This window comes from Coffea arabica, chromosome 7c (genome assembly GCF_036785885.1).
Source record: "Coffea arabica cultivar ET-39 chromosome 7c, Coffea Arabica ET-39 HiFi, whole genome shotgun sequence".
Classification (NCBI taxonomy): Eukaryota; Viridiplantae; Streptophyta; class Magnoliopsida; order Gentianales; family Rubiaceae; genus Coffea; species Coffea arabica.
In genome coordinates this window covers 19288860-19311285 of record NC_092322.1, presented here as the reverse complement: position 1 = coordinate 19311285, position 22426 = coordinate 19288860, and positions in this window count along the sequence as shown.

Below are 22426 nucleotides of genomic sequence, written 5' to 3'. Positions count from 1 at the left end.
GACCAAGTGCATTCCTAGGACTATGACGTACACTTGTTTAAGGCCACAAAACCATCCAAAATCATACCAATTAAAGTTTAATACCTAGAAAAGTTTTCTCAAAATTTTTCAAGTTCCACTTGATGAGAACATGAAGATTTGCATGGATTCCTTTCATTTTACAAGTCCTCACATTCCAATGATGGTTGATGGTGCAATCGGGCTCGAGAATCATTGAAGATCCAAATTTTCCAAATTTTAATTGGCTTCCAAATCTTGATTGGTATCTTGATTGATTTCCAAATCTTGATTGATATCTTGATTGATTTCCAAATTGAGAGTTAAGTAAGTTGCTTGAATTAGGGAATAAAGGCTAAGGTCATGTTGACCATAGTTAAGCCAATTTGAATTAGTTAGTTTCTATTCTAGTTGAATTAGAGTTTTAGGAAAGCAATTAATTGCTTCCAAATTTGTTTAGGAAATTGTGTCAAGTTTAGAAGTCAAGTCAAATAAGGAAACTTGTATTGTTTCCAATTTAGATTAGAGTTTTGAGTCTTGTAAGGCTATAAATAGCCAACTTTATTTAACTATTTGGGGGAGACAATTATGAGATGAATAAATATTGAGAGTTTTCTCTTTCTTGTTCCTTTGGGAGCGTTCCTTGATACAAAGTGAGTTGTATCTCCTTTATTCAAGTTTTGACTTATCAATTCAAGATCACGTTGAATTGTGGCGCCATTCTACCAACACCTTTGGTTCCTAATCCGTTAGTTTGTGGGTTGAGATAATATCAAGATTGTTCGCAATCTCGGGGATTAGAGAGGTCGTAAGGTTTTTCCATCTTTGTATCCATAATTTGATCAAGATAGATCCTTCCGCTGCCTGATCGATTCGGTTCTTCAAGACAGATTCTTGTTGGGTCGAGTTCATATCATCTGGTATCAGAGCTTCGGCTCTTGATTCAGGTTAATATCCTTTTTTCTTTTCTTATTTTTCTATTTTTTTTCTATCGAAACCCTTGCCACCTTCTGATTTAAAAAGGAAAAAAAATTATTTGATTCTTGTTTTTTTTATTTTATTTTATCACTTGAGTCTAACCTACCTCCTTGATTGATCGAGGTTGGAATTTTTTTGTGTGATTACGTTCTTGAAAACAGATTTTTCAAGGGTTTAACTCCCATTAAATTTCTTCCAAGTGAAGTCCTAACCTTGCATCGAGTCGTCAAAAGTAAAAAAAAAAATAAAATAAAAAATACTGTTCACGGTGGTACTGTTCATCGGCACTGTTCACAACTGCAGCAGTACTGTTCATCACCGCACTGTAGCGGTACTGTTCATCGTACTGTAGTAGTACTGTTCATCCCGAAATTTTTTTTTTTTCCCCATACCTTGTGTTTGTTTCTTGTAGTTGGCTTGATAATTTCTTGAAGTTCTTGGATTGCATAGTGGGTTCTTGAAAAAAAAAATCTTGAGATTTTGAAAACCCTAAAAGTCATTCTCTTGAATCTTGAAGTGCAGTTACCTTGTTTTGTTGAATTGGCAAGTTAAAAAAAAAGGAAAAAAAAAAAAAGGCAGCCTTGCGTTGGATTTGAAAATTGAGAGGGATTTGGAATCTTATTTCCACATTCTTGATTTCTAATTCTTGTTAGTCTTGGTTCATATTATCAGCTGCCAAAATCCAAACATACATTTAGGAAACCTTCTCAAAATAGCAATTTGCTTTCCAAAAGTGAATCCAAGAATCAACCAAACTGAACTTCCAAATTCTAGCCAAGTACAATTGGGTGAAGATATTCTTTGACAAATGGAGCATGTGCAATGGTTTGTGTTCAAAATCAAGTTGAGTTGGCGACATGCTTCTTGGATTACATATATTAAGACATTCTCCGAGTTACTCCTTTGTAAACAAGCACTCGATTTGAGGACAAATCGTCTTTCAAGAGGAGGGGAATGATGAGAACATGAAGATTTGCATGGATTCCTTTCATTTTACAAGTCCTCACATTCCAATGATGGTTGATGGTGCAATCGGGCTCGAGAATCATTGAAGATCCAAATTTTCCAAATTTTAATTGGCTTCCAAATCTTGATTGGTATCTTGATTGATTTCCAAATCTTGATTGATATCTTGATTGATTTCCAAATTGAGAGTTAAGTAAGTTGCTTGAATTAGGGAATAAAGGCTAAGGTCATGTTGACCATAGTTAAGCCAATTTGAATTAGTTAGTTCCTATTCTAGTTGAATTAGAGTTTTAGGAAAGCAGTTAATTGCTTCCAAATTTGTTTAGAAAATTGTGTCAAGTTTAGAAGTCAAGTCAAATAAGGAAACTTGTATTGTTTCCAATTTAGATTAGGGTTTTGAGTCTTGTAAGGCTATAAATAGCCAACTTTATTTAACTATTCGGGGGAGAGAATTATGAGATGAATAAAAATTGAGAGTTTTCTCTTTCTTGTTCCTTTGGGAGCGTTCCTTGATACAAAGTGAGTTGTATCTCTTTTGTTCAAGTTTTGGCTTATCAATTCAAGATCACGTTGAATTGTGGCGCCATTCTACCAACACCTTTGGTTCCTAATCCGTTAGTTTGTGGGTTGAGATAATATCAAGATTGTTCGCAATCTCGGGGATTAGAGAGGTCGTAAGGTTTTTCCATCTTTGTATCCATAACCTGATCAAGATAGATCCTTCCGCTGCCTGATCGATTCGGTTCTTCAAGACAGATTCTTGTTGGGTCGAGTTCATATCATCTGGTATCAGAGCTTCGGCTCTTGATTCAGGTTAATATCCTTTTTTCTTTTCTTATTTTTCTATTTTTTTTTCTATCGAAACCTTTGCCACCTTCCGATTTAAAAAGGAAAAAAAAATTATTTGATTCTTGTTTTTTTTAATTTTATTTTATCACTTGAGTCTAACCTACCTCCTTGATTGATCGAGGTTGGAATTTTTTAGTGTGATTACGTTCTTGAAAACAGGTTTTTCAAGGGTTTAACTCCCATTAAATTTCTTCCAAGTGAAGTCCTAACCTTGCATCGAGTCGTCAAAAGTAAAAAATAAAATAAAATAAAATAATGTTCACGGTGGTACTGTTCATCGGCACTGTTCACAACTGCAGCAGTACTGTTTCATCACCGCACTGTAGCGGTACTGTTCATCGTACTGTAGTAGTACTGTTCATCCGAAATTTTTTTTTCCCATACCTTGTGTTTGTTTCTTGTAGTTGGCTTGATAATTTCTTGAAGTTCTTGGATTGCATAGTGGGTTCTTGAAAAAAAAAATCTTGAGATTTTGAAAACCCTAAAAGTCATTCTCTTGAATCTTGAAGTGCAGTTACCTTGTTTTGTTGAATTGGCAAGTTAGAAAAAAAAGGAAAAAAAAGAAAAAAAAAAAAGGCAGCCTTGCGTTGGACTTGAAAATTGAGAGGGATTTGGAATCTTATTTCCACATTCTTGATTTCTAATTCTTGTTAGTCTTGGTTCATATTATCAGCTGCCAAAATCCAAACATACATTTAGGAAACCTTCTCAAAATAGCAATTTGCTTTCCAAAAGTGAATCCAAGAATCAACCAAACTGAACTTCCAAATTCTAGCCAAGTACAATTGGGTGAAGATATTCTTTGACAAATGGAGCATGTGCAATGGTTTGTGTTCAAAATCAAGTTGAGTTGGCGACATGCTTCTTGGATTACATATATTAAGACATTCTCCGAGTTACTCCTTTGTAAACAAGCACTCGATTTGAGGACAAATCGTCTTTCAAGAGGAGGGGAATGATGAGAACATGAAGATTTGCATGGATTCCTTTCATTTTACAAGTCCTCACATTCCAATGATGGTTGATGGTGCAATCGGGCTCGAGAATCATTGAAGATCCAAATTTTCCAAATTTTAATTGGCTTCCAAATCTTGATTGGTATCTTGATTGATTTCCAAATCTTGATTGATATCTTGATTGATTTCCAAATTGAGAGTTAAGTAAGTTGCTTGAATTAGGGAATAAAGGCTAAGGTCATGTTGACCATAGTTAAGCCAATTTGAATTAGTTAGTTCCTATTCTAGTTGAATTAGAGTTTTAGGAAAGCAGTTAATTGCTTCCAAATTTGTTTAGGAAATTGTGTCAAGTTTAGAAGTCAAGTCAAATAAGGAAACTTGTATTGTTTCCAATTTAGATTAGGGTTTTGAGTCTTGTAAGGCTATAAATAGCCAACTTTATTTAACTATTCGGGGGAGACAATTATGAGATGAATAAAAATTGAGAGTTTTCTCTTTCTTGTTCCTTTGGGAGCGTTCCTTGATACAAAGTGAGTTGTATCTCCTTTGTTCAAGTTTTGGCTTATCAATTCAAGATCACGTTGAATTGTGGCGCCATTCTACCAACACCTTTGGTTCCTAATCCGTTAGTTTGTGGGTTGAGATAATATCAAGATTGTTCGCAATCTCGGGGATTAGAGAGGTCGTAAGGTTTTTCCATCTTTGTATCCATAACCTGATCAAGATAGATCCTTCCGCTGCCTGATCGATTCGGTTCTTCAAGACAGATTCTTGTTGGGTCGAGTTCGTATCACCACTCAATTCATTTGACAAAATTTCCAACTTTAGCGACATTATTTGAAAAAGTATAACTTGAGTTCCGTAGGTAAAAAAATCACAAAACTTACACTATTAGAAAATAGACTCGAAGTACTAATAGTGTGATGTCCCCACTTCTCCTTAAGGCGAACCAAAGGGTATCAGCGGGACGCCTGCCTAACTCTCACCAGGACTCGATACAATTCCAATCCAAACTTAAAGTTAAATAACCAATAATAAAAGTCGAAGTACATCAAAGTCGCTTCCTTAGGTAAACGTTCAAATCTTACATCATAAATTCTCAAAGATACATCAAATCTCAAAATACAACTATTATAAGTCGACTAAACAATTACAACCAAGGTACTAATCAAAAGAGTAATCTAGTCGGCTTTTCTCCAAAAATCTTTCGATCCAGTCCTGTTAAGGAAAACAAAGCTAATGGGATGAGTTAACACTCAGTGAAGCCAAGAAAATCATGCAAGCACGTAATTCAAGTAGCAATAAAACTTGTACGAGAAATAAAACTATAACATTCAAGTAAGTCATGAATAGTCACAAAACATATTCAAGAAGGATACGGGAGCATTCAGGAGTTAGATTCCACTTGCTTTGCCAAGTCTCTATTATACACCTCCGCGCGATGACACTCCGTCAACCGGATAGGTATATTTAGTTTATAGAACGCCACTTACTTCGCAAATCCCATTCACCGTTACAACCCCCTGTTCTGAGCCTGCTCATCATTTAGAATGTGATACTACTCAAGTATGTCAAGTGAGATCTCTCAAATAGATCAAACTTTACGAATTTTCTCATGGCTTATCAAGATTCTCGACTAAACCCATGCTGGCTCGAGTCACAAGGTTAACCTATGAGTTTGGGCGTCCCCCAAATACAAATAGGAGTCGATGAGACAACGCTCCAATCGACAATTTCAAATACGAATCACAAATGCGAATCACAACCACAACACTTTACACGAGTCGAATATCGATTCACATAGCGAAATTCGAATATAATTTCATGTAAAAGAGAACGAGTGCGATAAAGTATACACTCGTCTCGACGATTCCAAATCACATAATTGGGAAGAAGCAATTCACATACTTAACAACGAATCATGCACTTGACACTTACCAAGTCAAAAATGAGTCAGTGGGCAAATAAGCTTTTAGGCGTCCGCTCTGAAATTCTCTTGAAAATCCTCTTGAGCACCTGAAGAAATAACGATTTTTTATCACTCACAAGCATGCATCAACCAAGTAAGAATATCCACTAGTTTAGGATTAAGACAATGTCTTAAAGAGCTTTACTCTATCGAAATGCAAGTTTCAAAAGTGAGGATTTTAAAGTCACCAAGGAGACTTGTATCATCCATGAAATCGGATCCAAAAAAATTTATCGATATCGGGATAAAGTGTCAAGTTTTCAAAACTCATTTCCCAAAAAATCGAAAAATTTCAGTTTTGCGCGTCAAATTTAGAAAAATCAGATCTTGCACTCAATAGATCCAAAAATGGAAAACTTTATACCATTGAAAATTACATCTAAATTACTAAAATTTCCTAGAAGACACTTTTCTAAGATTCCCACTAGAAAGCACTCATAATTCAGCTCAAAATTTCAGTTTCAGGAAGATAGGTTTGAACCAGTCTTGGTTTTTCAGCAACTTTGAAAATTCGGCAAAATTCACAGAAAGTGAATCAGCCTTTTAAATTTGTAATACAATATGAGTTCTAAACAAGGTTTTAAACACAAAAAATGGAACTAAATTTGGAGTTTTGAGTAACAAGATATAACAGTTTAAAGTTAGTTAACTTTCGCTACTTAAACAGTGACTTTCCTGATTTGAAAAACTATTTTTGGGGCGTTATTTGGGCATCGAAATGGTATTGAAATTACACCAATTTTGGTACACTTAAATTTTCATATATGGAATACCTCTCTATCAAATTTTATGCAAAAAATCAAGTGGGAAAGTAGTTAACAAAACTATCAAAGTTTGGGAAATTCTCAAGGCTAATTTGCCAACTCGACCCCTTTCTTTCCTTTCAAAAGTTTGGTATAATGAAATCAGCCCCAAATCAATCCATTTTTAAAACCAAGTTTCTAGAAACATTTAATAAGCAATTGACACTAAAAGTTTTGAAATATAACCTTCCAAAACAGATTTGACCATTCGGTCAACAAGAAAGGAAAGGTTTTCAGTTTTCTAGTTTTGTTGCACTTTCGGAATTAGACCACATCTCAATCAATACGAGTTCAAATTGAGAATGGTTTACGGCGTTGGAAACTAGGTTCAAAATATCACATTTCATCAGAAGGAAATTCTTCCAAAATCAATTCGCAAGTGAGATAAAATAAAGCCTCAAGATGTAGCTTCTCCATTCCTCTCGGACAGACAGTCACAACAGGGCAGTCAATTTTGCCGAATCACTACGGTTGATTCAAAATAAACTACCAGGGATTTTTATACCATTAGAAAGCCCTGAAGGTCTAGTTTTGAATGCCACAAACAGCACTCAATTTTGAAGTTTGTACAAAGAGTTACGTTGAAACAAAGAACTACTGTTCGGTCATCCTGATTACCATTTCCAGATTTCTTCCATTTTCAAAAACCCAAGTTTTGTTCAACCAAATGTAACGATTTTTGGAAGACACTTTGTGCACACAATATACAACATATCTCTACCAATTTCACAGCCAACAAGCATCAAAATTTTCAAAATATAAACTGAACAACAAGGACAGAATTTTCGGCCATCACATTCTCCAAAATTTTCCAACTTTCTCTTACTTTTCTAACTGTAATCCTTTCATTCATCACACAAATAACATTAACCAAGCAAAAAATCCTCAAGGAAGCCACCTACAAGCCTCTTCAAGACCGCTAGCCTAAGATTAAAGCAAGATAAATGATTTACCTCAAGTCCTCTAACCTATTTCTTGCTTAGGGTTATAAACCCATGCAAACTAAGCTTCATTCTTGAAGAAATTAGAAAGATTGAAGAAGGTGAAGGGAACCAGAATTTTTTCACCACAAAACCTCCAAGAATTCTACAAGTTGTTGTCTTTCCTCAAGCTTGGATGAATCTCCAAGAACTAGAAGGTTGGATGAAGATTTGGAACAAGATTGGAACTAGATTTTGTGAAGTTTTCTTCCTTTCTTTTCCTCTTGAGTTTAGGCCGAGAAAGGTATGAGAGAGAGAAGGGTTTTGAGTGTTCAATCTTGCCTTGGAAGCTTGAAGAAATTGTGGGCAAGAAACTTTGCAAAAGTCAACTTCGAATAGTGTTCAAATAGTGAGGTGCACCACCACTTTTCTCTCTTGTTTGTTTCACTTGTGCACTAATCCTCCAATGTAATTCATTTAACACTATAATTACTCACTCTTACTAGTCTAATATAAATTTATCAAATCTCCACTTAATCGTTTCGGCATGATTTACACGAACTTTCGACTCGCGTGCAATAAAACAAAATTAAGGGTAAAACACGCAACTAAAATATAATTAACAAATACTAGGGTAATTAATTATAAAAATGACTATTTTAAGAATAAAAACATCAGTCCTTACATCCTCTCCCACTTAAGAGAATTTCATCCTCGAAATTCATACCTTGTTTTGGAAATAGATCTGGATATTTTCCTTGAATCTCTTTTTCTACTTCCCAAGTTGCTTTCTCTAATCCGTGGTTCCTCCATAGAACTTTCCTTAACGGGATTCGCTTATTCCTCAGTGCTTTCACCTTACGATCTAGAAGTTTTATCGGTTTCTCCTTATAGGTCAATGCCTTGTCGATTTCAATATTTTCAGGTTGCAGGACATGAGATGGGTCTGGATGATATTTCTTGAGTATGGATACGTGGAAAACGTTATAGATCCGAGACAGACTTGGTGGCAGTTCCTACTTATAGGCCACGTTTCCTACACATTAGAGAATCTTATAAGGTCCTACGAATCTAGGTTACAACTTTTCCCTTTTCCTGTCATCAAACTCGCTTTCAGAGGAGTGATCTTAAGAAAAACTTGGTCTCCAACCGCAAACTCCAGATCCTTCCTTTAGTTATCCGCGTAACTCTTCTGACGACTCTGTGCGGTTTGAATCATCTGGCGTATTAACTTTACTTTTTCTCGTGCCTCTTCAATCCAAGGCACTGCAATTGGGTTTAAAATCTTTTGTTCACCTATTTCATCCCAGCAAATCGAAAATCTACACTTTCGACCATAAACTGCTTCATAAGAAGCCATTTGAATGGATGAATGGAAACTATTATTATAGGCAAATTCCATCAATGTCAAATACTTACTCCAATTCTCTCCAAAATCCAAAATACAAGTTCTCAATATATCCTCAAGAGTTTGAATTGTCCTCTCCGATTGTCCATCGATCTGTGGGTGATAAGTAGTGCTAAAATTCAGTTTGGTTCCTGGCATTTCTTGCATCTTCTGTCAGAATCAGGAAACAAATTGCGGGTCTCGATCAGACACAATACTTATTGGAATCCCATGTAGCCTTATAATTTCATCCAAATACAGTTTTGCTAACTTCTCCAATGAGTACTTCATACTAATTGATAGAAAACGGGCAGATTTAATCAATCTATCTACTATTACCCAAATGGCATGGTGACCTCTTTGTGTTCTAGGTAATTCAGATACAAAATTCATAATAATATTCTCCTATTTTCACTCGAGTATCTCTCAAGGTTGCAAAAGACCATATGGTTTCTGATGCTCGGCTTTAACCTGCTGGCAAATCAAACAAGTCTGGATAAATCGAACAATTTTCTTCTTCATGCTCTCTCACCAGTACAAACTTTTTAAGTTTTGATACATTTTATTCCCTTCAAGATGTACCGTGTACTTAGAACGATGTGTTTCTTTCAAAATTTTCCTCTTAAACCCTTCATCCTTTGGTACTACTATACGATTCCGAAATCTTAGTACACCATTCGTTCCCAAGTTAAAATCTGATTTTTTCCCTTTCTTAACTTTCTCCAACCACTTTTGCACTTCATGGTCTTTTTCTTGTGCCTCCTTGATATGATCGAGCAGAACAGATTTCACCACAATATTTTCAAGAATCACTTTTGTCGGTTTAAGATAAGGGCTCCAAATGCTAACCTCCTCTAACAAGTGCAATTTTTTAATCATTAATCCTGCTACTTGCACTTGGCGACTTAAGGCATCTGCCACCATATTAGCACTTGGCGACTTAAGGCATCTGCCACCATATTAGCTTTCCCAATGTGGTAATTGATTGTATAATCATAGTCTTTCAAAAATTTCACCTATCTAAATTTTCTCAAGTTCAACTCTTTTTGAAAAAACAAGTACTGAAGACTTTTGTGGTCGGTGAAAATCTCAAATGTCACCCCATATAGGTAATGCCTCCACTTTTTCAATGCAAATACTACAGCCGCTAACTCCAAATCATGAGTTGGATAGTTTCTCTCGTGAGATTTTAACTTCCTAGAGGCATACGCTATCACTTTATCATTTTGCATCAATACATATCCCAAGCCCTCTTTTGAAGCATCTGTATAGACCAAAAACTATCATTTCCATTCGGTAAGGTTAAAACAGGTGCTATTGTCAAACGTCTCTTCAACTTCTGAAAACTTTCTTCACACTTAGGGCTCCATATAACTTTTCACTTTTCTTAGTCAACTCAGTCATGGATCCCGTAATCTTAGAAAAATTCTTGATAAACCTCTGGTAATACCTTGTTAACCTTATAAAACTTCGAACTTCAGCAAGGTTTTTCGCTTGCTTCCACTTAGAAACTGCTTCCACTTTGGTCGGATCCACTTTAATTCCTTCCTTGAAAATTATATGACCTAAGAAAGTCACTTCTTTTAACCAAAATTCACATTTGCTAAACTTAACATACAACTGATGTTCCCTCAAGGTTTGCAAAACCATCCTCAAGTGTTTCTCATGATCTTCCAAAGTCTTAGAGTACACCAATATATCATCGATGAACACCACCACAAACTGATCTAGATAAAGTTTAAAGATTCGATGCATTAAATCCATAAAAGTCGCAGGTGCATTAGTTAATCCGAACGGCGTTATTGCAAACTCAAAGTGTCCGTACCTCGAGTTAAAGGCAGTTTTAGATATATTTTTTTCCAAAATCCTCAACTGATAATAACTCTGCCTGAGGTCTAATTTTGAGAATACTACCACCCCTTACAATTGGTCTAATAATTCATCAATATGGAGCAAATGGTACTTATTCTTAACAGTAACATCGTTCAAGCCTCGGTAGTCTATACACAGTATTAAACTCCCATCTTTCTTTTTAACGAACAACACCGGGGCTCCCCACGGTGAATCACTTTTCTTTATAAAGTCTCGCTCTAGCAAATCCTGCAATTGTAATTTCAACTCTTTCAATTCAGTTGGAGCCATTCTATATAGTGTCTTAGAGGTAGATGCCACTCCCGGAGTCACATCAATCTTAAAAGCTATCTCTCTTTTCGGAGGTAAAGAATCTAATTTTTCAAGAAAAACATTTGGATACTCCTTTACTACGGGCATATCTTCCAGTCTCACCTTATCACTAGGAGTATTTATAAGAAAAGTCAAATATCCTTGAGATTCCTTCCTCAACATTTTTCTAGCTCGAATCCCTGAAATAAGTGCTGATGAGACTAATCTACCCCTCACATCCAACTTTAGGGTCGCCTCTCCTGGGATGTATAACTCTACCATTTTCATATTATAATTTAATTGAGCAGGGTAGCGAGCTAACCAGTCCATTTCTAAGATGAAATCATACCCCTTAATAGCTAAACTCATCAAATTGACCAGTAATTTTTGCTCTCCAACCCATATCTCACAATCTTTATACATGAAGTTAGCGATTAAATTTTGATCCCCGATAGGCGTTCTAACCTCCAAATCATAAGGTAATTTAATTGACTTCACATCTACTTCACTTATAAAGTTAGGATTTACGAAAGAATACGTCGCATCAGGATCAATTAAAACCTTAGCTAAACGGTGAAAAATAGGGATCGTACCATCAACCACCTCAGTAGCCTCGGAAATCTGCTGATAGTCCAATGCGTAAACCCTAGTAGGTATCTTGGGTCAACTCCCTCCAGCACTAGACTGCTTAGAGGCTGACTTTTCAGGCCTTTGAATACTACCTCCTTCTTTTGGTACACTTGGGCATTTCGATATCTGGTGCTCGGTACTGCCACAATACAAACATTTATCCTGTTTCCTCCAACAATCATTCTCTGAATGGTTGGTCTTGCCACAGTAGCTACAACTAACTTGAGGAGTTACAGCCTGACCACTAAAAGGTGTCCCTCTCGCTTGACCTCGCCCGCTACGACCTCCTCTTGATAAAATCCCTCTTGGAACTCCAGCGGTCCTTACTCCTCCCGTTTCTCTTCCTATCTTGGAAGGTGGGGTACTTTTACTTGGTTGTCCAGAAGAGTAACTAAGAGTGTTCTTTTTTTTAGTATGGAAGTCCTTAACTTGCAATCTTGCGCTTTCAACTCTCTGCGCTTTCTCTAGAGTTTCAGTGAATGTAGAAATTTGGGTTGCTGCCAACCCTTCTTGAATCTCCACATTAAGTCCTTGCACAAAATGCTTTATTTTTCTACCCTCGTTGACCACCAAATCCGGAGCGTAATTGGAAAGTCTAGTGAACTTCCTCTCATACTAGGCCACACTAGAGGTCCCATGTCTCAACTTTATGAATTCGTCCTCCCACTTCTCTTGGATCAGAGGTGGAAGAAACTTCTCATTGAACTCCCTCGTGAAGTTTTTTCAAGTCGAAGGGGTCTACGCTCTTTCCCACTTTCCCCTTATCATGTCCCACCAAGTACGTGCTACGCTTTCAAACTGAAAAGCAGCAAAGTTCACTCGTCTCTCTTCTGTATAGTCTAGGGTGGCGAAAATATTAGTCATTCGTTCCAACCAATTCTCCGCTAATTCGGGATCAGATCCCCCAATGAATTTAGGCGGATTAAATTTCAGAAATCTTTCCAAGGCTCTATCTTTCCCTCTATCCTGGGCCCCAGGTTAGTTAATTGGCCCTGGATCTTGTCGCTCTGCTAATCGTTTTAGGATATCAGTCACCTGGTTAATGACAGTAGCCACTTGATTACCCTCTACATTTTCTTATTCCTGGATCGATTCCGTTGCCGATCCTTGATCATCCCCTTGGATTTGAGGTTGTCTAGCCCACTTCCTGAGTCCCTTCCACTTCTACGACCGTCCATAGTCTTAATAGTTCTAAAGGCCTAGACGTACAATGAATGTACATAAGTAACGCAAAAATAACACTTTAATCATGCAAGACGAAAATAAATAAGAGAAAGATCAAAATGGTTGCAAATAACCATAATCCATGGCATAATTCAGAAGTCATAGTATAATAAAGTCGGGCACATCAAAAGTGAGTTCAAGTGTTTCAAAAGATATGCTACACAGTTAGACAAAATACAATGGCCTTTGGGCTAGCACCATCCTGACTAACCCCATTTACAAAAGTCAAAAGATTTATCACTCCAAATCTAATCATCAGCAGGACTATCAAGCGGAACCTCCTCCTCAGGATCCTCCTCGAAAGACTCCTTCTCGGTGCCCTCCTGAACAGGACTCTATACAACATCCATCACCTCATCGATCAACATAGTGGCGTCGGCTAGAATCCCAAAAACCCGATCCTGGACCTCCTCGCCTATCCTAATGAGTCAAACCATAACCCTCTGAAGCTCATCACGAGCGGTCTCAGCCCTAGTCAGCTCGCCTACGATCGTCCCCTCTAGCTCTGCAATCCTAGCATCCTAAGCATCTACCATAGCGCTCAGCTCCTCGATTTCCTGGAGTAAGGCTTTGTTGGTATTCACCAACTGCCGACGCTCATCGTCGATGGATAGTACAAGGTCGTTAGGGTAAGCATGCGTCACTCTCCAGGGACAATAGGAAAACCTGGAGGATGGCGTGAATCAAACGCGAATTCCTCCACCAAGTGCTCGATAGTAGATAGACCTAAGAGACTCCACATGACCGTTAGCATGTCATTTGCCATTCTCCATCCCTGCAAAACAACCTCAAATTCTCGGTTAGAAAGTTAAAGTCACTAATTTGCTCAAACATCAACTCAAAGTATAACTAAATTATCTCATTTCTATTCTCGAGAATAAAGTCTCTAATATATCTCCCAAGTAGATCTCTAAACCTAGTGCTGTGATACCAACTGTGACGCTTCCACTTCTCCTTAAGGCGAACCAAAGGGTATCAGCGGGACGCTTGTCTAACTCTCACCAGGACTCGATACAATTCCAATCCAAACTTAAAGATAAATAATCAATAATAAAAGTCGAAGTACATCAAAGTCGCTTCCTTAGGTAAACGTTCAAATCTTACATCATAAGTTCTCAAAAATACATCAAATCCCAAAATGCAACCATTAGAACCAAGGTACTAATCAAAAGAGTAATCTAGTCGACTTTTCTCCAAAACTATTCCCATCCGGTCCTGTTAAGGAAAACAAAACTAATGAGATAAGTTAATGCTCAGTGAGGCCAAGAAAATCATGCAAGCACGTAATTCAAGTAGCAAAAAAACTTGTATGAGAAATAAAACTATAACATTCAAGTAAGTCATGAATAGTTACAAAACATATTCAAAAAGGATACGGAAGCTTTCAGGAGTTAGATTCCACTTGCTTTGTCGAGTCTCTATCATATATTTCTGCGCGATGACACTCCGTCAACCGGGTAGGTATATTTAGTCCGTAGAACTCCACTTACTTCACGAATCCCGTTTACCGTTGCAACCCCCTGTTCCGAGCCCACTCATCATTTAGAAGGTGATACTGCTCGAGTATGCCAAACGAGATCTCTCAAATAGATCAAGCCTTACGAATTTTCTAATGGCTTACCAAGATTCTAGACCAAGCCCATGCCGCCTCGAATCACAAGGTTAACCTATGAGTTTGGACGTCCCCCAAATACAAATATGAGTCGATGAGATAACGTTCCAATCAACGATTTCAAATACGAATCACAACTATAAAACTTTACACGAGTCGAATATCGATTCACATAGCAAAATTCAAATATAATTTCATGTAAAAGAGAACGAGTGCGATAAAATACACACTCACCTCGAAGATTCCAAATCACATAATTGGCAAAAAGCAATTCACATACTTAACAACGAATCATGCACTTGACACTCTGTAAGGATCGAAGACAACCTAAGAGGGGGGTGAATTAGGTTTTCAAAAAATAGCTAAGATATAGGCCACTTTTTTTAAAAGTCTACCTTTCTTTTCTCAAAGATCACCCAATGGACCAGATAACAAGAAAGCACAGGTATTCGTGAGATGAAGAGGAGAACAGTTTATGTAGAAAAGCAGTAAATAAAAGTAGAGAAACAAACCAGGCTTCAAACACAGCTGAAGTTTGAACAACACTTTTATATACCAAGTTACTTCAAGTTGAACAGTCTTGCAACCAATATCTTGTGTATAAGGGAGGGATCACTTCCTTCTTACCCCAAACCACACTTGGTCAAGCAAGGAAGTTTTACAAACACTCGAAGAACCCTCACTAAGCTACACTATTGAAGAAGCTGTGTCACACTTGAAAAACTACAAGAAGATTGCACAAGCTAAGAGTACAAATGTTCCTTTTGAGTATTCTAACACTTGAATCACTCAAGATCTGATGTAGACTTGATGTGCAAAGTTCTTCTGAGGTGGTTGACTTTGTTCTTTTTATAGGAGACCAGAAAATTCTTCAATTAATGCTGTCAACGGGCAGAAGGCAACTGAAGAGTCAACTAGTCGTTGGTGCTGTCGGACGTCCGATGTTTAGTTTTTATGCGTCCGAACGAGATCAATGAGTTCTGGAAGTTTTCTTGAATCTCTTAGGACGTCCGATCCCTTATCATCATGCGTCCGACGGTAGAATGCATACTTGGAACTTCTTCTTCAATTCCTTCGGACGTCCGATACTCAGGTGTTGAGCGTCCGATCATGATCAGTAATCATAGAAGCCCTGGCTTGTCTTCTTCGGACGTCCGAGTCTGAGTTCTTCACACGTTCGAAGATAGTCAAAGGATGTCGGACGTCCGATAATCTCCTTTTGTGCGTCCGACATCATCCTCAGCACTCTTCATCCTCTTTGATCTTCTTTTCCTATTTGGTGTCATTTCTGAAAAGAATCTCTACAAAAAGTATTAGTAACATCCAAATGTTTTGTAATCATCAAAAGATATGAATTGAGATAAACAATCTCCCCCTTTTTGATGATGACAAAACATTTGGATAGAGCAAAAAATATACGAACTGGGATATAACAGCTCCCCCTAACGAAGTGCATGAGTGTACAGGAAGAAACGCAATCAACACCATCAGTGCTGATCCAACGCAACTCCCCCTGAAACTGACTCCCCCTAACTAGTTACTCTACACCATCAGTGCTAATCCAAATCCAATTCTCCCCCTTTTTGTCATCACAAGATTGAGTATCAGTTTTGGTACCAGCAGTACGATCCATCAGAAACATTATCAATATACTCATTAACAATGTTTAGCACAGTTTGGAATCAATCATTCAGCAGATTCCAATCAGAAACATTCATAACAAACACATTCATTCAGCAGATTCCAACAACACACAACCATTCATAACAATCATTCAAAACATTCATAACAAACACTTAGTTATAACATTCATAAACAGTAAAAAATATCCAGTTGTACAGACCAGGTGTTCAACACTTAGTACAAAAGTGCAATGCAAAAGATGAACTATAGTCCTAAATTAAGGTGCAGTGATCTAGTAGTGCCTAGATGGTGATTTTTTATGATCCAGGCCTTTTCCTGGCCAGACGATACTGTTCAGGGCCCTCTTCTTCCTCAGTTTCTTCATCATCATCTTCATATGCTTCCTCAGTTGCTGGAGCCTTGCCTTTATCCTTGGGCTGAGAACTGGAAGCTGGTGTGGTCTCAGTACCAGTAGTTGGTCCTGTGGGCACAGATCTTGGCTCATTTACATTATTCTCAGGTATTGGAGGGACAGGAAGGTTTCTTTTTTCAATGAAGGAGGATTATTGGTCAGAGGTCATGGTCATCATGAGACCTTCTTCAATAAGCAAGACATGCTGTTTGAGGTCTTCAAGCAAGGAAATGACTTCAGAATTAGATGCAAAGGACTTGCTAGCAGACTTTCTAGGATGAATGGTGAAAGGAGAGATAAAATCTGACTGATCACGAGGAGTCCTAGGAGTGACAGGGGTTTCATGAAAATTTTTCCTTCTAGACTCAGCCACAGTCTCCTTATAGCACCAATGGCCTTCAAAAAATTTTAAGTTCTTTCGTTCAAAGTAAGCTTTTGAGAAAACTGATGAAGCACTGTCTTTGGGAGATTTTTCAGAAAAAGGTATTTCAAAATGGGCAAAGATAGGAGTCCGAAATCTGCCATAAGAGAGCTTCCTACGACTGTCAGTGCTAATTTTGAGCAAAAACTTGCACATTACAAATCCAAAGTCAATGCGAATTTTTTCAACAAAGCAGTAGAAAAGGTAGAGTTCCATTTTGTTTGCATCTGTTCTGTGGCCATCAGTTGGCACCAACAGATTTGAAATGATGGTAAAGATGATCAGATTCTGAGGACTGAGATCATCCAGTCTTGCTTCAGCAGGAGTATTAAATATAATTTGAAAATAGGTCATGAGTTTAGCATTGTGAAAATGATGGTAGGTAGAAGGAAATTCCTCATACGAAAAGAAATTTGTAATTTTTCCTTTGAAACCAGGTTCAATACTGGTTTTTAGAATGAAATTCACAATGTCAGGGGTTAACATGATATCTACAGAATTGACCCTAGAGATGAGTTCAATGTGTGATTTACCCTTTCTAAGGTTAGCAAAGAATTGATAAAGCTTGTCAGGGTAAAAGACATTAGGAATGGTCAGAAGATGAGTCCATTTCTGAAATTCAAACAGTTTAATAACAGGTTCAAAATCAAGCTTACGAAATTCATAGGGAAGGATGAGCCTTTGGGTGATAAACCCTTTTTGAGAGACTAACTCAAATCTGTCTCTGACTTCATCATCAATGAATTTTGGAAGAGAAGTGGGTTCTTCTACTGGCTGAGACACAGGAGCCTTTCCAGAACGTTTCCTATTTGAGGTTTGTGTGGCAGATGCCCCTACATTTTGAGCCTCAGTTCTTGTTCTTGGAGACTTCCTGGTGGAGGGTTTAGGAGTTTGCTGACTCCCAGTAGTGTTTCCTTCGTTCTGCTGATCATCAGAGGGATCAGCAGATTACTTTTTCTTAGATTGGGGAGTGCTCTTCCTCTTTGCAGTCCTCTTTCTTTTAGCAGAGGACCTGGTGACAGTTTCATCACCCTGGGTAGCCTGCTCTGGTTCCTCATTTCCACCAACAATGTTCCCTTCAGAGTTCTGCCCTTCCATCTGCTCATCAGAAGATTCAGCAGTTGGAGTAACCAGTTTTCTTTGGGCAGTTTGCTTCGCTTTACCATCACGGGTCACAATCTTCTTTTTGGGTGCCACAGGAGGTGGTTCCACGATTTCAATGTCTTCATCCCTAAGCCTAAAGGATCGTCCGGCACTAGTAGATTCTCCTCTGATTCTAACCATGATGCAATGTGGATATAATTTTTGATGCAGAATGTGGTGTACAGAGGAAGAATGCAGTAAGAGCCAACTAGAGTGCACTAAGAAGCCGCAAGGAGGGAGTTATGTGAAGTTAGGGTTTCATATGTGAATTGGGAGTTTTGGGGTAGTTGGGGGTTAGGAGTGATTTTTATGAGTGATTAATGAGCAATAGAGGTGTAATTGAGTTGGTTGGTTCAATTTCTCGGAACTTGATTTGAGGAGAAAGGAATTTGAATTTCAAATATTAGAGGAAACTGAAAGGTTGCGTCCGAGACTTATGGAGGAAAATGAATTGAGAAGAATGGGTAACTGCCTTATAGGACTCAATTTTTGAGTGTCGGACGTCCGAACGAAGTGAAGCGTCCGACAAAATCGTCCGAACCAGGGTTTTTCTGAAACTTGGACGAAAAACACTGTCGGACGTCCGTTCCAATTCATCGGACATCCGATAAAGATTGACTAGAAATAAGACTTAGAATATTTTTTCTGAAACACCCAATTTTGTTCTCAAGGACACAAATTGATCTAGTGGAAGAGCTTTTGTGAGGATATCAGCGATCTATTCTTTAGAACAAACAAACTCAACACGGATTACCCCCTTGGAGACAAGATCGCGAATGAAATGATGCTTTATATCAATGTGCTTAGTCCTAGAGTGTTGAATGAGATTTTTTGTTAGATTGATTGCACTAGTGTTGTCACAGTACATGGGTACACATTCATATACTAAACCAAAATCATTCAATGTGTTTTTCATCCATAACAATTGAGCACAGCAAGCACCAGCAGCAACATATTCAGCTTCAGTAGTGGACAGTGAGATAGCATTTTGTTTTTTACTAAACCAAGAGACCAAGCAATTTCCAAGAAAGTTGCATATGCCAGTAGTACTTTTTCTATCTATTTTACAACCACCAAAGTCAGCATCAGAGAATCCACACAAAGGAAGTTCATGACATTTTGGATACCACAAGCCAAAATTTAAGGTTCCTTTAAGATATTTCAAGATTCTTTTTACCGCATTCAAGTGTGATTCCTTTGGACAGGATTGAAATCGAGCACATAAGCACACAGCAAACATGATGTCAGGCCTACTAGCAGTTAAATAAAGTAAACTTCCAATCATACCTCTGTACTTCTTTTCCTCAACTTTTGTACCTTCTTCATCTTTGTCAAGTTTGGTAGATGTGCACATAGGTGTTCCAACAGGCTTTGAATCCTCCATTCCGAATCTTTTCAGCAACTCCTTGGTGTATTTTGTTTGATTTATAAATGTTCCATCTTGGGTTTGAATCACTTGAAGTCCAAGGAAGAAGTTCAGTTCTCCCATCATGCTCATTTCAAATTCTTTTTGCATGATGATGGAAAAGTCCTTGCACAAACTCTCATTAGTAGCACCAAATATGATATCATCCACATATATTTGCACAATTAAAAGATTTCGTGAGTTTTGTTTTGTGAAAAGTGTAGTATCTACAATGCCCCTTTTAAAACCATTTTCAATCAAAAATTCACTCAGACGTTCATACCATGCTCTAGGTGCTTGCTTTAATCCGTATAAAGCTTTTGAGAGTTTAAACACGTGATCTGGACAAGATTCATTTTCAAAACCAGGAGGTTGGTCAACATAGACTTCTTGATCTATAAAGCCATTTAAGAAAGCACTCTTAACATCCATATGAAATAATTTAAAATTCTTGAAACATGCAAATGCTAAAAACATTCTTATGGACTCCAGCCTGGCCACAGGTGCAAAAGACTCATCAAAGTCTATTCCCTCTTCTTGAGTGTATCCCTTAGCCACCAGCCTGGCCTTATTTCTAACAACCTCTCCTTTATCATTCATTTTGTTTCTAAAAACCCACTTTGTACCAATGATAGGATGGCCTTGTGGTTTGGCAACCAGGGTCCAAACCTTGTTTCTTTCAAATTGGATTAACTCCTCTTCCATAGCTAAAATCCAATGCTCATCATTCAATGCATCAACAACATTTTTAGGTTCAATATGTGATACAAAAGCAAGATTATCTACTAGGTGTCTAGAGGAACGAGTTCTGACCTTTTCAAATGGATCACCAATTATAAGCTCCCTAGGATGGTTATGAACAAATTTCCAAGTTCTTGGAAGATCATTAGGAGTAGTGGTATCTCTGTCATTCACTTCTCCAGCTGGACTGACCTGAGTATCAGTATCCTTTGAATCAGTTTCTAGTGAGGTAGAGTCATGATTATTGATTGCTAGCTTCTTTAGTTCTTCTTAAACACCTGTATCATCATCTTCACCACAACTCATAGAGATGTCACCATTAGATTCATCAAAAGTAATGTGTATCGCTTCCTCTATAATCAGTGTCCTACGGTTATAAACTCTGAAACCTCTTTTATTTTCACAATATCCCAAGATAATTCTCTCATAAGATTTCTTGTTAAACTTTCCAAGATGTTCCTTGATATTCAAAATGAAACATTTACAATCAAATACTTTGAAGTAACCAACAACAGGTTTTTTGTCAAACATGAGCTCATAGGAGGTTTTGTTCAAAATTGGTCTTAGAAGAACTCTGTTCATGGTATAACAGGCTGTGTTTATGGATTCAGCCCAAAAATATTTTGGTAAATTGCATTCACTAAGCATGGTTCTAGCAGTCTCTTGGAGAGTTCTATTTTTTCTTTCTACAACTCCATTTTGTTGGGGGACTCTAGCAATAGAAAATTTATGAGTAATGCCATTATGATCACAAAATTCTGAAAAATCACAGAACTTGAATTCTGTCCCATTATCACTTCTAATCCTGACAACTTTCAAGCCAAGCAAATTTTGTACTTTGGCAAATAATGAGGTAAAATTCTTAAAGGCATCATCTTTATGAGTAAGGAATATCACCCAAGTATATCTAGAATAATTATCAACAATCACAAAATAATATCTGATACCACCAAGGCTTGTAGTTTGCGTAGGACCAAACAGGTCTAGGTGCAAAAGTTCAAGTGGTTTTGAAGTAGAGACACATTTCTTTGGTTTAAAAGATACCTTGACTTGTTTTTCAAATTGGCAGGCATCACAAATCCTGTCCTTTTCAAATCTGATTTTTGGGAGACCTCTAACAAGTTCCTTTTTAGAGATTTCTTTTAGCAAATCCATATTGAAGTGACACAGCCTTCTATGCCATAACCATGGGTCCTCATTTGCTACTTTGAAACATTTGAGATAGGAGGAATCAATTTTTTCAAGAATAACTATATAGACATCATTAACTCTTTTTCCTTTGAAAATAATGTTGAACTTTGAGTCAAATATTAGACATTCAAGCTTTTTGAATAATACAAACAGATTCCTATCACACAATTGGCTAACACTTAATAAATTGTAGCTCAGATTGTCAACGAGAAGAACATTGTGGATAAAGGTTTGACCATTCTTACCAACATCACCAATACCAACAGTTTTGGCTTTGTTATCATCTCCAAACGTTACCTTTCCACTTGCTTTTTGCTTGAGTTTAATGAATTGTGATGCATCACCAGTCATATGTCTTGAACATTCACTATCAATGAACCATTTTGATTCTTTAGCAATGTTATCCTGATTCACCTACACACAAACCCACAAGATAATACTTGGTACCCTTTACATGTTGGGTCCTTGAGAGTTAGTCTTATGTCTAACTACCCACATGCATCTCATGTCATTCCTCATGTTTTTCTTAACATAACAGTTACTATTTATGTGACCAAATTGACAACAAAAATTGCATACTGACATTGGATCAATCAAATGAACAGGTTTAATGAATATGACTTGCCTTCTCCTGTGAATAGCAAACTCATTTGCATTTTGATTCAGTCTTATTTGATGAGTATTAACATAAGGTACAGTGTCATTCTTTTGAAGATGGTTTTGTTTCAAATGGTGTAACAATTGACATAAATCATCCATCCTTTTTCTTAAGTTACATTGCTCACTTCTGAGTATGTCACAGAAATTTTTATTTTTGTAAAGTTCAGCAAGCATATCAGTTTCAGTCATTTTCAGGTTATCATTTTCATGCTTAACACACTTGTTTTGTCGAAAAAGATTTGCATTGTCTTATATTAGAAAACTAATTTTTTGCTTTAGTTCCTTGTTTTTAACATAGGATTCTTTCAAGCTGTTATGCATTTTTTCTAGAAAAGAATTAACATCATCATCAGATTCACTATCACTATCGGTTTGA